Raw genomic sequence first — 21,324 nt, 5'->3', positions numbered from 1 at the left:
TTGTTTACCTTAAATGTTTAATTCATTATTCCACATGAGTGAAATGCTCTGCTAGAAAACATTAGACAACATTTAATTTATAATTTATATAAGGAAAAATACAAATCATCTTCAAAGTTTCTTTTAAAATTCTCACAGGCCTAATTAATATTCATGAGGATAATTTCACAAAAGCAATTACAAACTATGCCAGAAGAGCATGAAAACAGTTATGCCAGTTCAAGAAAGAGGAAATTTCTCTCTTTTCAAAATGGAGGATTTAAATTCAACACAAACATTTCCTAAATAATAGTTTCATAATATTTTAATCAAATTATTCATTACTCAGAAGTGACACTGTGGAGAACCAGATAATACTGCACAAAGGCTGAGTTCATTTGTTTTGGACAGGTGGCCAGTCTGCAGCTCTGTGTCAGCAGCCCAAGCCCGCCCACAATAGCCCTAAAGACGATTATGCAAATGCCAGCAGCCTGAGTATTTTCCCAGGAACAGGAGAAGGGCTCCTAGTAGAAGCTGCAATTGTTCAGCAGTCATGTGGAAAAACAAGCAGAGTTGAGTTGGTTTTTTTCTTTCTTTCTTTCTTTTTATTTTCATTAATTGCTGGAGGCAGAATGTTTTCATTAAGGGCACTACTTCAATATGTGTGAGACATATAAACACACACACACACACACACACACACACACACACGCGTGTTTGATGTATATTTCTCAAACACCATACACAGCTCCTTCCATCCTCGCCAGAAACTCTCCTGGCTGAAAAGCTCCACCTTCCTGTCCAGGCCAAGTCTCCTCTATTGGCTACACTTTCCTTTACCAATAAGATTCAAAAATGAATAAATGCTGGACCACTTTAACTTATAAGCATGAGTTAAATACTGCCCGGCCAAGCAGGGATACAAAGCATTCTCATTTCATATATGAAAAGCATTTTTCTTTTCTATCCAAGGGCATAATGAAACAGGCTAAAAATAGAAATCCATCAGATTTTAAGTACAACACTGCCAAGGGAACACTGTTTCGTAGCATTTATTAACTAACCCTAAGTTATCAAAATTATTGGGGGTTTGTTTTTAAGTAAAGTCATCAGGTTACTCAGTTCCCAAATGGAAGTTTTTAGGTTACCTCCTCTAACACCTGATTTTACATTTTTCTCTAGAATTAAAGTTATTTCAAATATTTTTGCTGTAGATTTCTGATTCTACAGCATTCAAAAACAATAATTTTTTTTTAACCTCTCTTTCCCTACTCATCCCTCAATTCCCTCTTCCATAGTAAAAAGGGACACTATCTGCTTTATTTGGTAAAGAGCATATGACATTATTTTTTCTCTGAATGTGGAACTCAACAGTTTCTAGAACTCTTATGCTATTAAATTTCACCAAGTTCTTCCTCCCTAAATTAACTTAACGGAGGATTTTTCTCAAATTCTCAGAAGTAGAAATTATGATAGTCTTCACAGATTTCAAATATATTATTTTAAAATAAGACATTACAATTTTTTTAAAAAATTTAGTTATTGGTAGACCTTTATTTATTTACTTATTTTTTATTTATATGTGGTGCTGAGAATCAAACCCAGTGCCTCATACATGCTAGACAAGTGCTCTACCACTAAGCCACAATCCCAGCCCCAAGACATTACAATTTTTTTTTAATGTTGAATTAAGAACACATGTTCTGTGCTTGGCACTATGGTATATACCTATATCCCCAGGTACACAGGAGCCTGAGACAGGAGGATCACAACTTCAAGGCCAGCCCCAATTTTAAAATAAAATCAAAAGAGCTGGGGAGGGGCTGGGGTTATGGCTCAGGGGTAGAGTGCTCGCCTTGCATGTGCAAGGTCCTGGGTTTGATCCTCAGCACCACATATAAATAAACAGTTATTGTGTTCAACTACAAATATAAAAATAAATATTAAAAAGAGCTGGGGATATAGCTCAGTGTGCACACTATGAAGATTATAGACAACTTAAATAATTTCCTTAACCTCAAAAGTGGCACTAATGTGAGATTTAGTTAACTCCACTATTCATAAAACAGATTAATATGCCATTCAAAACTCTTTTAAAATGGTTGAGCTCCAGATGTGAAATTACTGTTTCTCATGGTAAACCCTCACAAAGTTCTTTTGTTATGTCTCTATATCATTTAATATGTCTTTAACATTCATTCATTCATTCATTCATTTGGCCCTAAATTGAAACTGATGAGTGAGCTGGTCTCATCCATCAAAGAACTACCACTCTGAAGAGAAAAATATTTGATTTTAAAAAATGTTTTTGCTGGATATAGTGGTATAGGCCTATAATCCCAGTGATTTGGGAGGCTGAGGTAGGAGGACTGCAAGTTCAAAGCCAGCCAGGACAACTTAGTGAGACCCTCTTCCAAAATAAAATTAAAAATAAGTAAATAAAAGGCTGGTGAGGTAGGTCAGAGGTAAAATACTCCTAGGTTCAATCCCTAGCACCAAAAACAACAACAACAAAAACATTTTTAATACATTATTATGTAGGTATGGGCAGACAAGTTGAGTGTTGTACATTCTATTTGTTATCCAAAAATATCTTCTACCACCTGACTAGGATGGCTAAAAAGTTAAGACAGGTAAATACCACGTTAGCGGGCTGGGGATATGGCTCAAGCGGTAGCGCGCTCGCCTGGCATGCGTGCGGCCCGGGTTCGATCCTCAGCACCACATACAAACAAAGATGTTGTGTCCGCCAAAAACTGAAAAATAAATATTGAAATTCTCTCTCTCTCTCCCTCAAAAAAAAAAAGGTATTGTGTCCACCTAAAACTAAAAAATAAATATTAAAAAAAAAAAAATACCACGTTAGCAAAGATGTAGAGAAACTGGAAGTCTCATACGTTGCTGCTAAAAATGCAAAATGTGGATCCACTTCAGAAAACAGTTTTGAAGTTCCTTTGAAAATGTTAAAAACTGAGTGACCAAAGGCCCATTCCTGGATTTATACATGAGAAAACTGAAAACATGTTCACTTAAAAACTTGCACATGAATTGTTCATGCAGCACTATTCATAAGAACCAGCAATTCTAAGCAACAAAAATTATCTTAGCTGATGGACAGATTAATAAAATGATATATCCATAAGTATATGCATACAATGGTATATTTTTCAGCAATTAAAAGGAATGAAGCATTGATATATGCTACAACACAGATGAACTTAAAATCAGTATGCTAAGTAAAAGAAGCCAGTCACAAAAGACAATAATGATTCCATTTATATTAAGTGATAAGAGTAGGTAAGAAAGTAATTCAGTAGCTGCCCAGAACTGGGGAGACTGGTGGAAAATTAGGAATGTGACTGCTAATGGGTTTCTTTTATGGGTGATAAAAATGTTCTAAAATTGATAGCAGGAATGGGTGGCACAACTGAATACACTAACTACACATTTTAAAAGGATGAACTGCAGCTGGGGTTGAGGCTCAGTGATAGAATACTCATCTGTCATGTGTGAGGCACTAGGTTCAAGCCTCAGCACCACATAAAAATAGATAAATAGAATAATATTGTGTCCATCTACAACTTAAAAAAAAACAATTAAAAAAAAAAGGATGAACTGCACAACTGAATTCTTTCTCAATAAAGCTGATACACACACACACACACACACATTTTTTATTCTTACCTGTTCTAGGGAAGAATTATATGACTTGCTGTGGCTCATATAATATGAATGGAAATAATAGATAATACTTCTTCCAAGCAGAAGTTGTAATAATTAGGGTATGGTTGGCTGTGCTCTCTTTTCCACTTAAAAACATCCCAGGGCTGGGGTTATATAGCTCAGTGGTAGAGCACTTCCCTAGCATGTGTGAGGCACTGGGTTCAATTCTCATTACTACATATAAATAAATACATTAAATAAAGGTCCATCAACAATTTAAAAAATTATATTAAAAAAAATTCCAAATAGAGGCCACTCCATCACATAGTCCAGATGAAAGCAATGTGATGACAATATTGGGCTAACAATATATGTTAAACTTTTTATATATTAATGATAATATGCTCCTGTGAAAATAAGCAAAACATTTCAAAATATTATTTATTTTATATATTTTTTTTATTTTGTGCATACTTTCAATACGCACAATGTTATTAGTAGGGGGTGGGTTGTTTGAAAGATTTGGAAACTAATCTCTGATTGCTGAGAACCTATATTCAATCTATTATTTTGTTCAGTGTCCTGGTTCTGACAGTGGCACCAGGAAGTTTGGTAGGAATTTAATAAATCTGATTCAAGTGAGTGAATATCTTTCTAGATGTCAACTACTATATATTATAATCAGGTCAGAAACTTATTGGCTAATAGAATTAAATAAACCAAGAGGCTAAGCACCATCCAGGCTGGGCAAATGCCTACACAAGGGGAAATAACACATGTTCCATTCATAACCTGAACAAAGATTAACTGATAGACAGAATGGCTACAATTTAAAAATTAGAAATACCAAGCGTTGGAGAAATATGGAACTACTTACATTCTACTGCTGAGTGTGAAACTGGACAACAACTTAGGGAAAATGGTCATATCTTCTAAAGGCAAAAAGATACATCTCTTATGACCTGGTAATTCCTCTCCTAGATAACTATCTGAGAGATGTACTCAAATTTTTATCTACTCAAATGTTTAAAGCAATTATTTTTCATAATTATAAAAAAATTTTTCATTAACAGAATAAATAAGTAAATTGTAATGATTTATATAAAACAATACTTCTGGGCTAGGAATGTAGCTCAATAGAAGAGTGCTTGCCTAATATGCATGAGGCCCTGGGTTCCATCCTCAACAACACACACACACACAGCACATGCACATACACATATCCAGCAAGACTGTTGAATACTAAATCAAATTTAAGCCAGGCATGGTGGCGCACACTTGTAAATACCAGTGGCTTGGGAGGCTGAGTAAGACGATAGCAAGTTCAAAGCCAACTCAGCAATTTAGCAAGGCCCTAAGCAATTCAGTGAGACTCTGTCTCTAAATAAAATACAAAATAGGGCTGGGGATGTGGTTCAGTGGTCAAGCACCCCTGAGTTCAATTCCCAGTATTTAAAAAAAAAAAAAAAAAAAGAAAGAAAGAAAGAAAAAAGCAAGCACTCAACCACCGAGCCATAACCCCAGCCTTTGAACTTGCAATCTTGCCTCAGCATCCTGAGCTGATAGGATTATAGGTGTTTACCATTGAACTTGGTAAAACTGGGTTTCTTTAAAAAAAAAAAAAAAAAAAAAAAAAAGATCATAATAAAGGTCCACAACTCCAAAATCCAAAGTGAAGACAAGGTTTATGTCTAACTCATTTGACAGCAAAACCTCTCCTGAACTGAAGTAAAAGTATTTATAGTTTTCATGTAACTCAAAAGGCATGATTACTTTTGTTTTTTACCAGGAAATGCTAATGTACAGGAAATACTACATGGACATCAGAGTCTGCCCCAACTGTAATCATGCCTAACATTTCTAAAATGCAAGTTTTCAATTCTCAAACACACCTAGCTTAAAGGACTGCAGATTAAAAAAAAAAAAAAAAAAAAGTTTTCCTGAAGCATTAAAAACCACAGTTAAGTACCCTGCTCTAAATTTAACAAAAGCATTCAAACCTTTTACTAAGTAATTATAGAGTGCCTTTAAAAATTAAGAGATTTGTCAATTAAATGGAAACCTCACATTACAAGAGTTGTCTATTTCTTCTAAACTAACCTATAAATAAATTGCAATCCCATCCCAACTAAAGTCCCAACTAGTCTTTAGCAAAAATTGATAACATGATTCTAAAATTGGTGTGAAAGTGAAAAGGGCCTAAATGAGTCAAACAATGTAAAAGACTGGCTAAGTCAGAAACCAAATTTTATTTAAAAACTGTATAAATTGATAGCATTGTATAAGGGTGACAAATACTAATAAGAGAAAAAGACTTCAGAAAGAGACCCACAGATATATAGAGAATTAATGACACTGGCTCTGCAGATGAACACAAAAAGTGTTGTTTTTCCAACGCACACTGGTAATATGGGTATAAATATGTGAAACTGAAATTGGAATTTTACTTCACACTATACACTAAATCAACTCCAGATCAATTATGAATCTAAAAATATCAAAAAAGTTTTCAGAAGAGAGTATTGGAGAATATCTTTTATATTATAAAAAATGACTAAAGGAAAATATTAATAAACTCACATATATTAAAATGATGAACTTGGGCTGAGGGTATAGCTCAGTGGTAGAGCACTTCCCTAGCAATGGGTGAGGTCCTGAGTTTATTCCCCAGCCCACAAAAAATAAAAATTAATTATTAAAAATTACAATGAGGGGCTGGGATTGTGGCTCAGTGGTGGAGCGCTCTCCTAGCACGGGCGGGACCTGGGTTTAATCCTCAGCACCACATAAAAATAAATGCATTCTGTTGTGTCCATCTAACCAAAAAATAAATATTAAAAAAATTACAATGAATAAAATGAAGAACTTCTGTATTTTTAAGCAAAGAACCTCAAAAAATAGCTCTTAATAGTCTAATAGTCTACTTTTACTTAAATATATGTGGTCAAATCATGCTTAACAATTCAAGAAGAAAACATTTTTTTAAAAAATTAAAAGCAAATATTAAATTTCTCATCCTATTAAGTAAAATATATTGCAAACAAAATACAACCATACTTTTCACTTATGGTTGTTAATTTAAAATTACTTTAAGATCAAAGCTAAGGCAAACTACTCTAGGGATAGTAGAAGGAATTCCAGCCTGGCCAAGATATTTGGGCTATAGTTCTACTTGCTCAAGAAAAGCTTTTTAGGAGCTCAGGTTGCTCATCTGAATAGAAAAGGGGTTACAATGGGTATCTTCAAACTGTACCCCATCACAAATTTCCTCAATTTCAACCCAAGGAGATTCAACCATAGGGAACTAGTTCCCTTTGTTGTAAAAAATATAGTTGTTGTAAAAATTAAAATGAGCCTATGAAATGAGTGTACCACAATGACTAGAATACAGCAGATACTAAATAAATATTATTTCATTCAAATAAAAATACTATGACCATTGCCTTATTTATTACTGTTGAATTAATAATTTAAAAAACCTTACAAACAATAATTGTGAAGTCACTTAAAAAACCCTAATTTAGAAAAAAGAAAAAAAAATTAATTCTGGGTATAGCTCCATGGAAAAGCATGTGCCTAGCATGTAAGAAAACCTGGGTTCAATTCACAGCATGGGGTTGGGAGAAATTCAGGCACAGTGGTACATGACTGTCTATAATCCCAGCAACCTGGAAGGATGAAGCAGGAGGATCACAAATTCAAGGCCAGGGTTGGCAACATAGTGAGACCTGTCTCAAAATAAAAAGTAAAAAGGACTAAAGGATATAGCTTAGAGGTCTCTTCTATGATCCAGTTCCTAGCACCCCCCATCTCCCCAAAATTCTTAATTTTAAAATTCTATAAACCTATAAAAACAGAATTCAAATATGTCCTTTAGGTGGCTGGGGTATGACTCAGTGGTAAAGCGCTTGCCTCTCACGTGTGAGGCACTGGGTTCCATCCTCAGCACCACATAAAAGTAAATAAACAAAATAAAGACACTGCGTACATGTACAACTAAAAAATATTTTTTAAAAAATGTCCTTTAGAAATTAAGCATATATGTGCTAGAGATTCAACATTAAAATTAGGCAAATGAAGCCAGGTGCAGTGGCATCACATCTGTAATTCCAGCAACTTGGGAGGCTGAGGTAGGAGGATCACAAGTTCAAGATCAGCCTTAGCAATTTGCTAAGACCCTGTTTCAAGAAAGAAAGAAAGAAAAAGAAAAAGAAAGAAAAAAATTCAAAGGAATAGGTTGTAGCTTAGTGGTATAGCACCTGCCTAACATGCACAAGGTCCTGGGTTCAATTCTCCATACCACCAAAAAAAAAAAAAAAAAAAAAGAAGAAGAAGAAGAAAGAAAGAAAGGACAAGGTGGGGAGGAAGACAAGATGCAGAATAATGAGAATGTAATTTAATTCTAACCCCCTCTTGAGATACTAGGCATCCAACCCAGGGCTTTCTTGTGCTGGGCAAGCATTCTACCACTGAGCTATATCCTCCATCTTAATCTTGCTTTTTAAAAAAAGAAAATTGGCAATATGCTGAGGATTGTATCACTGAGCTACATTCCCAGACCTTTTGGTTTTGAGATATGGTCTCACTGAGTTTCCCAGGATGGACTTGAACTTGTGATCCTCCTGCCTCAACCTCCTGAGTAGCTGAGAATACAGATGTGCACCACCACATCTGACCTAATCTTATTTTCTTATAAAGGAAAAAACTATAAATTAAAGAGTACACACATAAAAGTAAAAAATTATGCCAAATATAAGGGTAAATCTGGAAAAATATAAAGGAAAAAATAAATTTTACTTATATAGAACCAGTTTTAAAAATATTTTATGAAGCACTGTCAAAATGTCTGGTAGGAGGTAAATGCCCAAATAATAGGAGACAAAAGTTGCTTCACTGTTCTTATTGCATCTTGTCCAAGGTTACAAGAGAAGATTACAATTACTCATAATATTAAATGTCACAATATATAGTTGGATTTCTATTTTGAAAAAACTAATTGGAAGAGGAAACAAAGTACAAGCAATCTTATACTTTTAGACTCATATCCTCAAATAGAATAAAAATTACTGACCATTGATATTATCTAGTCACTGCCAAGAATAATGCAAAAATAAATCCCACAATAAAGTATTACACCATGGTATAATCTTAAAGCTGTTCCATGATTTCTAGTAAAAAACACTTATGTTCCTTCTTCCATAAATGGGAATGGAACCCCCTTCTCTTTTCCTTTTACTTGGTATCAATGTGACTTTCTAGGACGATGATCATTAAAATGCTTTAGAATTCACTGACTTTTTAATAATGTGCAAAGTACTGCATCTCTCAGAATTTAGTCAGTAAATATTTACTAAATGACTGTATGTACAAATGACACTGACTTGATTTATCTCAACTTAGCAACAACTGCTAAGTTATTTATTAACCCCACTATGTGGAGGTGGAGACAGTTTAAGTAACATCTGTATAGTGACTGTGTTAACAAATGGTAAAGCCAGGGTCAAAACTCTAATGCTCTTATTCTGTTATTTCTTTACATAGTATATATTGTTTATGAAAACATGAGTTATTTCCAAAAGGATAGGAAATTAAAAAAAAAATTACAGCGACAAGAAGAAACAGGAAAACGGAATAGAACGTATGGAAAACCTTGACGATGGCAGTAAGTCAAACTATAAAAAGCAAAGAACAGACCCAAAGCATCTGAGGCAGAGCTAGAGCAGCAGGATATAGCTGCATATCATGTTCAACATTTATGGTTTCTTTCCCTCCCCTCCTGCCTTATACCTCAGCACATATGAGACCCAAAATTTACATCTCTTCTCCCTTTATCCAAGGTTCATAATGGTACTGGCTTAACTGTTATTTACAAATTAAGAAATAGACATTTCAGAAAAAAATTCTCCAAAAAACAAAATGGCCTGGTTAACTATAATGGGTCAGCTACTACTGAATTGTGCTATGTAACAAACAGCTCCAAAACACAAATGGATTACAGCAATCAATGCTAATTTCTTGCTCATGAATCTGCAGTTTGGCTGAAGCATCTCCACTTCAAGCTGCAGGTCAAATCAGATCTCCTTCATGTACCTTTCATTCTGGGACCTAGTTTGAAGGGGAAGTAGTTAACTGGGCGAATCCCTTCTTAGAGCAAATGGCAGAAATATAAGAGAGCTGGAGAAACTTGTCAGGCATATTAAAAAGTCTCATTTCAAAAATAGTGTACTGTCATTTCCATCTTCATTCTGTTTGCCCAAACACAACATATGACCAAGTCCAAAGCTGGTGATGCAGGGATGTATGTATACTTAACCTCAAGGGAAAGGGTGGGGAATATTTGCTGAGCAATAATCCAATTTACTGTAAACTCTAAGAGAAATTCCCAGAATAATTTCGCTTGTGTTCAATAATGACCACAAAAACATAGCAAGGTGTTGATCAAGGAACGCTCTATCAAATTCTCACATGACAAAAAGCTAAGAGGAATGGTAAATATGTGAAAGACAGAATCAAGATGCAAAAACTTGCATTGGCACAATGGGCTAATCCTAATACAATGTAATCTCATAGAAGCAAAAGTCCTGCTATGGAATTAGCATAAAATAAAGAAGACATGATTTAATGGCAATATATATAAGAGTGATTTTTGAGCTTCTGCTCCATAAGTCATTTATATGATACAGCTGCCTAAAAAACATAATGCATCTTAATTCATATTAACAGTAGTAATAAAGTTGAGTGCCTAGTAGGAAATACACAATAAAACTTTATTTATTTTTTTTTAAATGTAGTTTATTTTATTTATTTATTTAGTTTTGGGCGGACACATCATCTTTGTTTGTATGTGGTGCTGAGGATCGAACCCGGGCCGCACGCATGCCAGGCAAGCGCACTACCACTTGAGCCACATCCGCAGCCCCACAATAAAACTTTAAAGAAAAAAACCCAGCAGACTCTGAGCCAATCACATCCACGAAAATTACACTGGGTTCTGGAAACAGAGTAAGTAAGTAGTTTAAAACTGAGTTCACAGGACACTCAAGTATGAATTGAATAACTACAGATTTTTAGAACTGGGAAGGCAAGGAATGGAATATTGATTAATAGAAAGAGGAAACAAGCTTAAAAGTTATCTTTAAGGGCTGAGGTTGTGGCTCAGTGGTAGAGTGCTTGCCTAGTGTGTGTGAGGCACTGGGTTTGATTCTCAGCACCACATATAAATAAATAAAATAAATGTTCATTGACAACTAAAAAATATTTTTTAAAAAGTTATGTTGGGGCTGGGGCTCAATGGTAGAGTACTTGCCTCGCACATGTGAGGCACTGGGTTCAATCCTCAGCACCATATAAAAATAAATAAAATAAAGGTATGTGTCCATTTAAAACTAAACAAAACATTAAAAAAAAAAAAAAGTTATCTTCAAATTTCTAAAAGACCGGGCTAGGGATATAGCTAGTTGGTAGAGTGCTTGCCCGGCATGCACAAAGTCCTGCATTCAATCCCAGCACCACACACACACACACACAAAAATCCTAAAAGACTATCCTATGGCCAGAACATTATTTAAAAGGGAAGATTTTAAATAGGAGCTTCCTACCTAGAAATTCAATGCTTTGAGAGATGGTGAAATACTGAATGAGTTCAATTAGAGGTGGCCTGTCTCTGCATCAGCAGTTGGTAACTTTTCTGTAAAGGGCCAGAGAGTAAAAATTTTTGGCTTTAGAGATCATAAGGTTTCCATGGAAACTACTCACTATATCAAAAAAGCACTTATAGATAACATGTAGATAAATGGGAGTGATTGTGATCCAATAAAACTTTACTTACAAAAACAGGTGTCAGGCAGAAAGCAATAGTTTGCCAATCTTCTCTATATATTGGAAAAAGAGAGTGAATGCAAAGAGAGTTGGACCATATGACCTTCAAACCACTTCCAGCTCCATGGTTCCATAAAAAATTATTTAAGCAATTCAGTGATACACACACACACACACACACACACACACACACAAAAGGGCACATCTAGGGAGACAACAAGGGGAGGGGAAAAAGAGGAAAGAGATTATTTGCAGATATGTATAAATATTTATAAATCATATAGAAAGAAAATTGCTGTAAACATATATGGAATAGGTTACCCTCATTAAAACTGATTTGAGAGATGGCTGCTAAACATATAAGGCTCTTAAATAAGTCCCTTCTATGGGAGGGCACTAGAGTAATCAGAAAACAGACATGGGAACACAGGCACCACCATAATAATTTTATACTTACCAGCTGAACAAGTAAGACAGCAGCTAAGAATACTGCCCTTAGACAAGCTTTTCTGTATCTACAGGAAGAATCAATGAAGACATCTACAAACTGCCTTCTTAAAGCCCATTTTTACATTTATAGGGTATTATGTCTTCATACATGAATATGAGGAGGAATGTCCACTGAACCCCGAGAAAGGCAAAATAAAGTTATAATTGGATCTCAACAAAGATCCAGAATTTCTACCCTATGAAAAAGAACAAATAAGTCAGAACATCCCTTCCCTTGCCACCATGGCCCTCCATAGTGCCTATGTCATAACAAAGGTCCTCAGCTGTTATGTGTCCACAACAGATAAGTACAGAAATTCAGAGTAAGCACTTAGGAACTTTTCAGCCATTTGACATTGGTTATTTTGTCAATTAAATGCAAATATAAAAGAATTGGAGAAAACATAAGCATTTATTTTCATAATTTTTCACTTTCTGATCATTTAAGTGTTAATCAAGCCTATAACTTAAAATTTAATGTTTTGAGTTAAATTAAGTAAGTAATTAGATATTTTTATCTCTATTTTACAGACAGCAAATTGCCTACTGGTTACTCTGGTGAGAAATGACACACCTCTGAATGACATACCAATAATGAACCAAACAATAACAATGGAAGTGATTTCAAAGAAATGAAGACCAAAGATTGTACTATTTTACATATAGATAATAACTGATAGTGAAGCATTAAAACTACAGTGTGCTATGTGCAGAGATGTATTGGCTATCAAACAATACCATCAAAATTAATTAGTATTTTTATAGAAAATATACACAATTTCAAAACAAAAAAAAAGTATTTGAATTAAAGATTAGCACTGAATTAGAAATCCAATATAAGTATATGTTCACTATTTCACATATCAGGCTACAGTAGTTGAGATGCTAATAGTTTTTTTGGAGGAGGGGGGGTGCTGGGGATTGAACCCAGGGCTTTGTGCATATGAGGCAAGCACTCTACCAACTGAGCTATATCCCCAAGATGTTAATAATTTTAAAACACACATGTGTGTGAAGGCGCACATGCGCGCGCGCGCACACACACACACACACACAGGTAAAGATGTTAGATACCCCATCAAAGTTGTTTGCTTGGAAATGTTCAGTGATTATACAACAAGGAACCAATTTTCAACAACATCATAGTTTGATGCATTTAGGAACTGGCTAATGATGTTGGAGACAAATTCATAGAACCAACCAACCAAGCACAGTGTTGTTGTTGTTAATGTTTTTTTTTTTCAGTTTTAGATATTTATGTGGTGCTGAGGATTGAACCCAGTGCCTCACATGTGCTAGACAAGTGTTCTACCACTGAGGTACACAACCCCAGCCCAAGCACAGTGTTTTTAACTGAAACTTAACAAATGCAAAAATAACATGATAATTCTATACGTGTGGCCTGAACATGAAGTTGTTCTAAAGGTCTACTTCCAAACAGAACTCCATATTGTATAAATTTATGAAGGATTAGGTAGTTCATAAATATAGTTTGGAGTTTAAATTTTTTGTGAAACTTTATTCTGATGATATTCTGAAGAGCATTCCAGATTAAAAAGTTTACTCCATGGCATAAGTCAATGCACGAATTCTCTCGTTGGTAAACTTTTGCTATGATTAAAAAAAAACAAATCCCTTGTTTAAACAGTTTGCTTAGTGACATACTGTAACTGTGGATTACTGAAGGATTAATCCAATAAATTAGAGAATATTCTCTTCACTGATTGATGATGGAAATAGGTCACATACTATTGTTACTACATGCTGAAGTTCCATGGTTGTCAACATGAAACGACATGTAATGTTCTTAGAGAAAATGTTTCGCAATGCTGGGTATTGAACTTGTCGCCTTGTGCATACTAGGCAAGCACTGTACCATCAAGCTACATTCCCAGATTGAGAAACAAAATTTTAACTTTACTGCAAAAAAAAAATTTTTTTTTTAAAGTTCAGCCCTAATGACTTAATAAAGTGAACTGGACAGTCACATTTGTCTTATATATTTAACATTTTAATTTCAATGTCTTAAATATTAGCATTTTAATGGTCTTTATATATCCATATAAGACAGATATACAAGCATTTTTCAGTGGCCAATAAAATCAAGAGCAAAAATGGAAGTTAAAAACATGAAAAGGGCAGAGTTTCTACACATACTTATGGACACATTCGGTAATTTAGCAATTATTTTCCATGATATGTATAATTAGATATTGTATATTTGTTGACAGATTATCACTAAAACATCTTACCTCACAGAATAAATTGTTGGAACTGATAACTAATGAAAGATTACTAATGAATGATTGAAAATAATCACCTGCTTCATCTTGAAAAAAAGTTTAGACATGAATATTGTGAGCTTCCTAAAATTTCTTTCAAATCTATTCTTCAATGAAGATTCCTCAGAAAACATGGAATGGAACTACCATTTGACCCATCTATCCCACTTCTCAGTTTATACCCAAAGGACTTAAAATCAGCATACTACAGTGATGCAGCCACATCAATGTTTATGGTAGCTCAACTCAAAATAGTATGGAACCATCATAGATGTCCTTCAACAGATGAATGGATGGATATGGTGTGTGTCTGTGTGTGTATGTCTGTGTATGTATGTATAAACAATGGAATATGGGCTGGGGATGTGGCTCAAGTGGTAGCACGCTCGCCTGGAATGCGTGCGGCCCGGGTTCGATCCTCAGCACCACATACAAAACAAAGATGTTGTGTCTGCCAATAACTAAAAAATAAATATTAAAATTCTCTCTCTCTCTCCCCCTCACTCTCTCTTAAAAAAAAAAAAACAATGGAATATTACTCAGCCTGAAAGAAGTATGAAATCATGGCATTTGCCAGCAAATGGATGGAGCTAGAGAATATCATGCTAAGCAGAATAAGCCAATCCCAAAAAACCAAAGGCCAAATCTGTGTTCTCTGATATACAGATGCTAATTCATAATAAGGGGCAGGGGTACTAGGGAAGAATGAAGTTACTTTAGATAAGGAGTAAAGGAAAGGGAAGGGGGTATGGGGTTAGGAAGCATAGTAAATGAAACAGACATTATTACCTTATGAACATATATGACTGCACAACTAATGTGATTCTACAACAAGTACATCATTTATGTATGATATATCAAAGTGCATACATGTATTCTACTGTCATGTATAAACTAATTAGAACAAATTTAAAAAATCTATTCTTCAGTTCTCATCAACACACTTCTCAGTCTGGATTCCTTATAATGAATGTTGTTAAAACATAGAAACAGTTAACATACATATTACCTCTGTGAGAAGCACTGCTGTCAACCCAAACTAAAATTTGATAAATTAATATAAAGCAGCAAATGTATGTCACATTAAACCTGTTAAGCATTGATAATACTGGTAGATACAGTGTTGCTTTACAATGTGTGCAGCAGCATTTAATAAATGGAGAATTTCAAAATCACTCAACTTTTTGTTTGGATAATACTGTAGAATGACAAAGTTATTGTGATAATAGCAATTTCTGTATTTATTAATAAATAGGCAAGAAGACACTATCAAGTAACAATATTTAACACTTTCTTTTTTCTTTGTTTGACTTCATTGTAATTTGTCACATTCACAGTCACATTCACTTGTTTGCCAACAGTCTATTGCTTTTACTCTACAATAGCAATGTTAGGTAATTTGTCAGAGACCATATGACACTCAAAGCATAAAGTATTCACTATCCGGTCTTTTAAAAAAAAAAAAAATCAAATTTGACCAACCTCAGCTCTGGATAGTTAAATATAACCCATTAGGATGACTTTTCTATTTTCTTCCTCCAATCATTCAATAAGCTAAGACAACAGTGGATGTCAAAATCCTTAAGATGACTAAATATTCTGACCTTCAGATAGGGAGCAAGAAAAAGTAAAGTTTGGTTGTCAGTGCAGCCATCCTGCTGGTCAGGGTATGGCTCACCTTTGGCTGCCTTGTCTTAAGCACTTCCTCAATTTCTGTTCCCAGGACTTTAACTAAGGTATAAAAACAGGATTTCCTAAAGCAATAAAAGACCAATGGTCCTGAGGTATAAAACAGTCAAGAACAATGTTGAAAAGTTCAACAACTACACCTAGGACAGTGTTTTTCTTCGAGGAGTCCCACATCAGCATAGCCCTGGTGGAGATATAAAATGCCTGAAACACATGTGGAGGTGGAATTTGGCAGACCCACCTGCAGGAGAATCAAGGACCCTTGTCTGAACAGTTGTGACTTACAAACCAACTACACTGCAAAGTGGTCTTTGAGTTGCTCCTTTGAGGTCTGGGTCATTCCCCAGTTCCTGAGGTTTGAGGAACCAGTTCTCCATTACCAGTGACCACAGCTGAGACAAAAATTTAATGCATGTTTTCTTCATTACTTTCAGCCCCAGCCCAATGACCACGTTTTCTTCATTACCTTCAGCCCCAACCCAATGACCACTAGCCTTCTCAAGAGTAGACAGATGGAAGTGCCAAAGAGTATTTACACAGTAGCTGGGATGAGAATGACAGAACCTCATAACCAGATTAAATATATTGTATCACATTTTCTTCTAAAGTTAACTAAAAGAATTAAAATAAGAACAAATTTTCCAACTGTAGGAGAGAGCATCTGTGTGTGTGCTCCCATGCACCACTGCACAGGCATGTGTGCCTGTGCTTATTAAGAGGGAGAAAAAAAGACCTTCTTCTGTTATTAATCTAATTACTCTTTCAATTCTTTCAAAAATGATATCCTATATAGATTTCAAGAAGTAGCAATCAAAAGAGTACAAAAGATAATGTAGTTTGATGTGCTTTTGAGTTTTACTTGCTACTTGGAATTGAATCTTAATACATTAAGTGTATTAATTATGGTTATCTAATTCAATCTCTTTAATAACTTTAAAATAAATTTATTTTTATAAAAATGTATAACCAAAGTCCTTAGTGTCTTTTATAGGTTAGAAATGCAAGCCTATAAAATGGAAGGATATCCTGTTATTTTGAGAACAATACCTCACTTATTAACACACCTCTTAAATAATTTCCTACTATGATTTTTTAAATTCCATTACAATATAATCATATACATAATGAATACAAATTCTTGAAAGCTGCTGGCAAAGTTGGGATTTGATTTTTAAGATTTTAACTTTAGAACAATATTTTGAACACTAATATCAGGGAGTCAATCTATCAGCAAGCATTTGAGTTCTTTGCTTGATGAAGTTATGAATTAAAAAAAATTTATATACAATCCCTGGTTGCAAAGAATTTAAAACCTAGTTGAAAAGTCTTCTAAGTAGTTTAAAAGCAGCTTCTTCTAATGTCTATAGTATGAAGGAATTTGCCTTCAAACTTCCTATCAGTAATCAATTCTAAAGTATTTCAAATTATAGAAGAGAAATGCTATACTCATATTAACCAAGGTATAATCCAAAAATGAGCTAAAATTATTATGAAGCATCTGTTTTTAAAATTTTATTTATCTATTTATTTAGGTAGTGGGGATGGAAACCATGGTCTTGCACATACTAAGCATGCACTCTACCACTCAGCTATAGTACAACTCATGTCAAGCACCTTTTTCTTTAAAAAAAATTCCAAATAAGAGAAAAATCATGGAGGAACTTTGGTCAAAGAGGAGGGAAGAATGGGGAGGGGTCATAGGGATAGGAAAGATGTTGGAATGAGATGAACATCAATACCCTAGATACATGTATGACTGCACATATTGTGCACAATTGTGCTACAATCGTGTGCAATGAATCAAAATGCATTCTGCTGTCATATATACCTAATTAAAAATTAATTAATTTAAAAAGAGAAAAAGCAAATGTAATTTTGAGTATTAATGAGAAGGCTTAGTTATAGAATGAGCCACAGGAGATCTAGTCTAAAATTAAATAAAACTTACAAATAAGTATAGAAGAAAATGTATTAGCGCACTAACTCTGAGTGAAAAAAAAAATAGTAGGGGAGGGGAACAGACCTTTCAAAAAAGTTGGGCAACTGCAGTCCCAACTTCCTGGGAGGCTGATGTAGGAAGATTGCTTGAGCCCAGGAGTTCAGGTCCAGCATGGGCAATATAGTGACACCCTGACTCAAAACCAAAACAGCATGCTAGAGGTATTTAGAGCTGGTGTCCAGATTTTTGCAATTTGGTTTGAAATGCACCAAAAACAAAATGAATTAATGGATGGTAGAAAGACCAATAGATGGATAGATATGGGATAAAGCAAATATAATAAATGTTAGACTCTTGCTGGTATATTCTTTCAACTTTGCTATATCTTTGAAAATATTCAAAATAAATTTTTAGTATATGCACACACATCAGTGTTCAAATGATATACTAAGGGAGGTTAAAGTGTTAACATCCTTTGTTCTCTTTTTATTTTGAATATTTTATTTTTTAATACTGGATTCATGGAGAATCCAATGCTATATTTTTCCTTTCAAAAAGTACAAATGAGGGCTGGGGATGTGGCTCAAGTGGTAGCGCGCTCGCCTGGCATGCGTGCGGCCTGGGTTCAATCCTCAGCACCACGTACAAACAAAGATATTGTGTCCGCCAAGTACTAAAAAGAAATAAATGTTAAAAAAATTCTCTCTCCCTCTCTTTCTCACTCTTTAAAAAAAAAAAAAAAAGTACAAATGAAAAAAGCTGCATTTTGTAAACTAATGTGGATTATCAAATAAAATTATTTATGCACACATAAAACTTTTTCTATACAAAATTTTTAAAACTTTACTTTTTTTTTTTTTTTTTGGTACTAGGAATCAAACACATGGGCACTTAACCACTGACCCACATCTCCAGCCCTTTTTATTATTTTGAGACAGGGTTTTGCTAAATTGCTCAGGGCCTTGCTGAGGCTAGCTTTGAACTTGTAATCCTCCTGCCTCAGCCTTCCAAGTCACTGGAATTACAGACATGCGCCACCACACTCAGCTAAAAACTTTACTTTTAAAACATACTTGCAAATAATTTTATACCTTTCCCAAACCCAATTACAATGTTGCTTTTCATTATCAATATAAAAATATTTCTAAAAGGAAGTAATCTAATTTTATTTCTGGTATCCTTACCATCTAACAGTGCCTGCTACATGATAAATGCTGAGTGTTAGCTAAACTCTACTGCTAATAAACACTATTTAGATTGAAGCTTGGATGGAGAAGCTGGTATATGCTTTTGATCCCTGCAATGTTTCAATATTCATTCTGGAATGTCATAAACTCACTCAAAACATAAAACCATCATATTCAAAACTATCATCCCTCCCTCTTCTCCTCTACTACGAAGGACAGATAATAGGTTTAATTTTATTTCTGACCAATCATCACAAATGGAATGTAAGACCTTACCACTATAAAGACAGGAGTCTTTATTGTCATTAACTTAATTTTCTGAGTGAACTTAAACAGAATTCACACAGTGACTGTTTTGTATAGTTTATTTGAAGCTATTAATAGGTAAGAATGGGTGTTCTCATCATACTGATATGTATCCAGACATAATTCTAAAGTCCTTGGAACTCTCATGAGAAATTTCTGGTACTTCCTTAGTTTCAACTATTCACAATCCCAAAGGAATAGCATGACACAGTTTGGTTCTAGATTCTAGTCTCTGGTGGAAATTTTGAAATACAAATACTAAAATTATACAGAAGTCAGGATTTAGAAAATGTAGGCACATGTAATGGGTGATCTTTTTTTAATTTGTTCAGAATTTACAGTTAAATTGTGAGGTAAAGAAGAAAAACTATAAATACCAGCTACTGACACTACCAGAAACTAACCTCTGAACAGTAACATAGCAAAGAAACACAAGCTTTTAGTCAGACACCAAGACTCAGACTATGTGAGCGCTCCTCTTTCTGAGCCTTCATGTCTTCAATAAATAGGGGGCTGGGGCTGGGGCACAGTGGTAGTGCACTTGCTTCGCACGCATGAGGCACTGGGTTCAATCCTCAGCACCACATAAAAGTAAATTTAAAAAAATATTAAAAATGTTGTGTCCACCTACAACTAAAAATATATTTAAAAATTAATAAATATAAATAGTAGTCTACACCTTATGATGTTGGCCTAACTAGCATATGTTTAGTGTTCCAAAAACTGAACTATTATAATTCAGGAGGTAATACACTCTTCTTTTCAATCACACTGATACAAGTAGTCACACTGAGGCTCAAATTGATATCTGAATAGAAAAAAATATACCGAGTTACTACATTAGTTTCCCAGAGCTGCTGTAACAAAGTAACACAACTGGGTAGCTTAAGACAAGAGAAATTTATCCTTTCACAATTCTAGGAGCAAAAAGTCCAAAATCAAGGTGTCAGCATGGCTGGTTCCTTTTTGGAGGTTCTGAGAGAGAATCAGTTCCCTGCATCTCTAGTATAATCTGGAGTTGGCCAGCAACCCTTAACATTCCTTGATTTATAGCTTCATCACTCCATTCTCTGCTCCCATATTCACAAGCCATTCTCCTCTTTGTCTCTCTCTTCAAGTACCCCTCTTCTCATAAACACAGGAGTTACCAGATTAGGGCCTATTCTAACCAGTATTACCACATCTTAACTTGATTATATCTACAAAGATCCTGCTTCCAAATAATTGTCACATTCGAAGATTCTGGTAGGCATGATTTTAGGGAGAAAATATCCTATCCAGAATAGCTACAAAACTAGTTCCTAGAGAATAAATGAAAATAATGTCACCCCCTTCAACTGAAGGTTTTATATATTAATTATTGTTGGCTGAGAGAAAGGTTAAATTGTGAGGTAAAGAAGAAAAACTATAAATACCAGCTACTGACAATAAAAAGAAAATATAATAAGAAATAAAACAATTAAAATTATTTTACTTATTTCAGTATTTACTTTTAAACTTATTACTTAAACGACTTATAATGCTGGCCTAGGGCTGTGGCTCAGTGGTACAGCGCTTACCTAGCATGTTAGAGGCCCTGGGTTCAATTCTCAGCACCACATATAAATAAAATAAAGGTCCAACTAAAAATATATATACATATATATTTCTTAAAAAGACTTAATAATGTTTAGCAAATATAATAAAGGTATTGAATTTGCATCTTTAGAAATAAAAGTAGAATTTACACAATGATATTATTATTTATCTGGTCAGAGGCTGTAATGCCTCTACTTTTGTGATGAAATTCTAAAATAATCACAGCCAATAAGCAAGTCACTCAGGAAAAGGTGTTAGGTGACCAGAGCATGACTTTAAGCCAGTGAAACTGCAGCAAATGTACCCCCATGAAGAGTATGCAAGCCAATTCATGTAGATATATATATAAAAAAAATGAACTACCTACATAGGAAAGCAGTGAAGCTATATCACC

The 21,324-nt window shown here is 34.5% G+C and overlaps 1 protein-coding gene and 1 non-coding gene across 3 annotated transcripts in view; both read right to left on the bottom strand.

The window, feature by feature from the left end:
* The window catches only part of Fchsd2 (FCH and double SH3 domains 2), a 241,908-nt gene that overhangs the window by 160,285 nt on the left and 60,299 nt on the right, over positions 1-21,324 (bottom strand). The window lies entirely within an intron of this gene.
* On the bottom strand, positions 12,856-12,928 carry Trnam-cau (transfer RNA methionine (anticodon CAU)). Its single transcript has one exon. It is a non-coding gene; the product is annotated as a tRNA-Met (tRNA).

Source organism: Callospermophilus lateralis, chromosome 2, assembly GCF_048772815.1.
Source record: "Callospermophilus lateralis isolate mCalLat2 chromosome 2, mCalLat2.hap1, whole genome shotgun sequence".
NCBI lineage: Eukaryota > Metazoa > Chordata > Mammalia > Rodentia > Sciuridae > Callospermophilus > Callospermophilus lateralis.
Note: the sequence above shows the minus strand (reverse complement) of the source record. Positions and strands in the feature narration are given on the sequence as shown.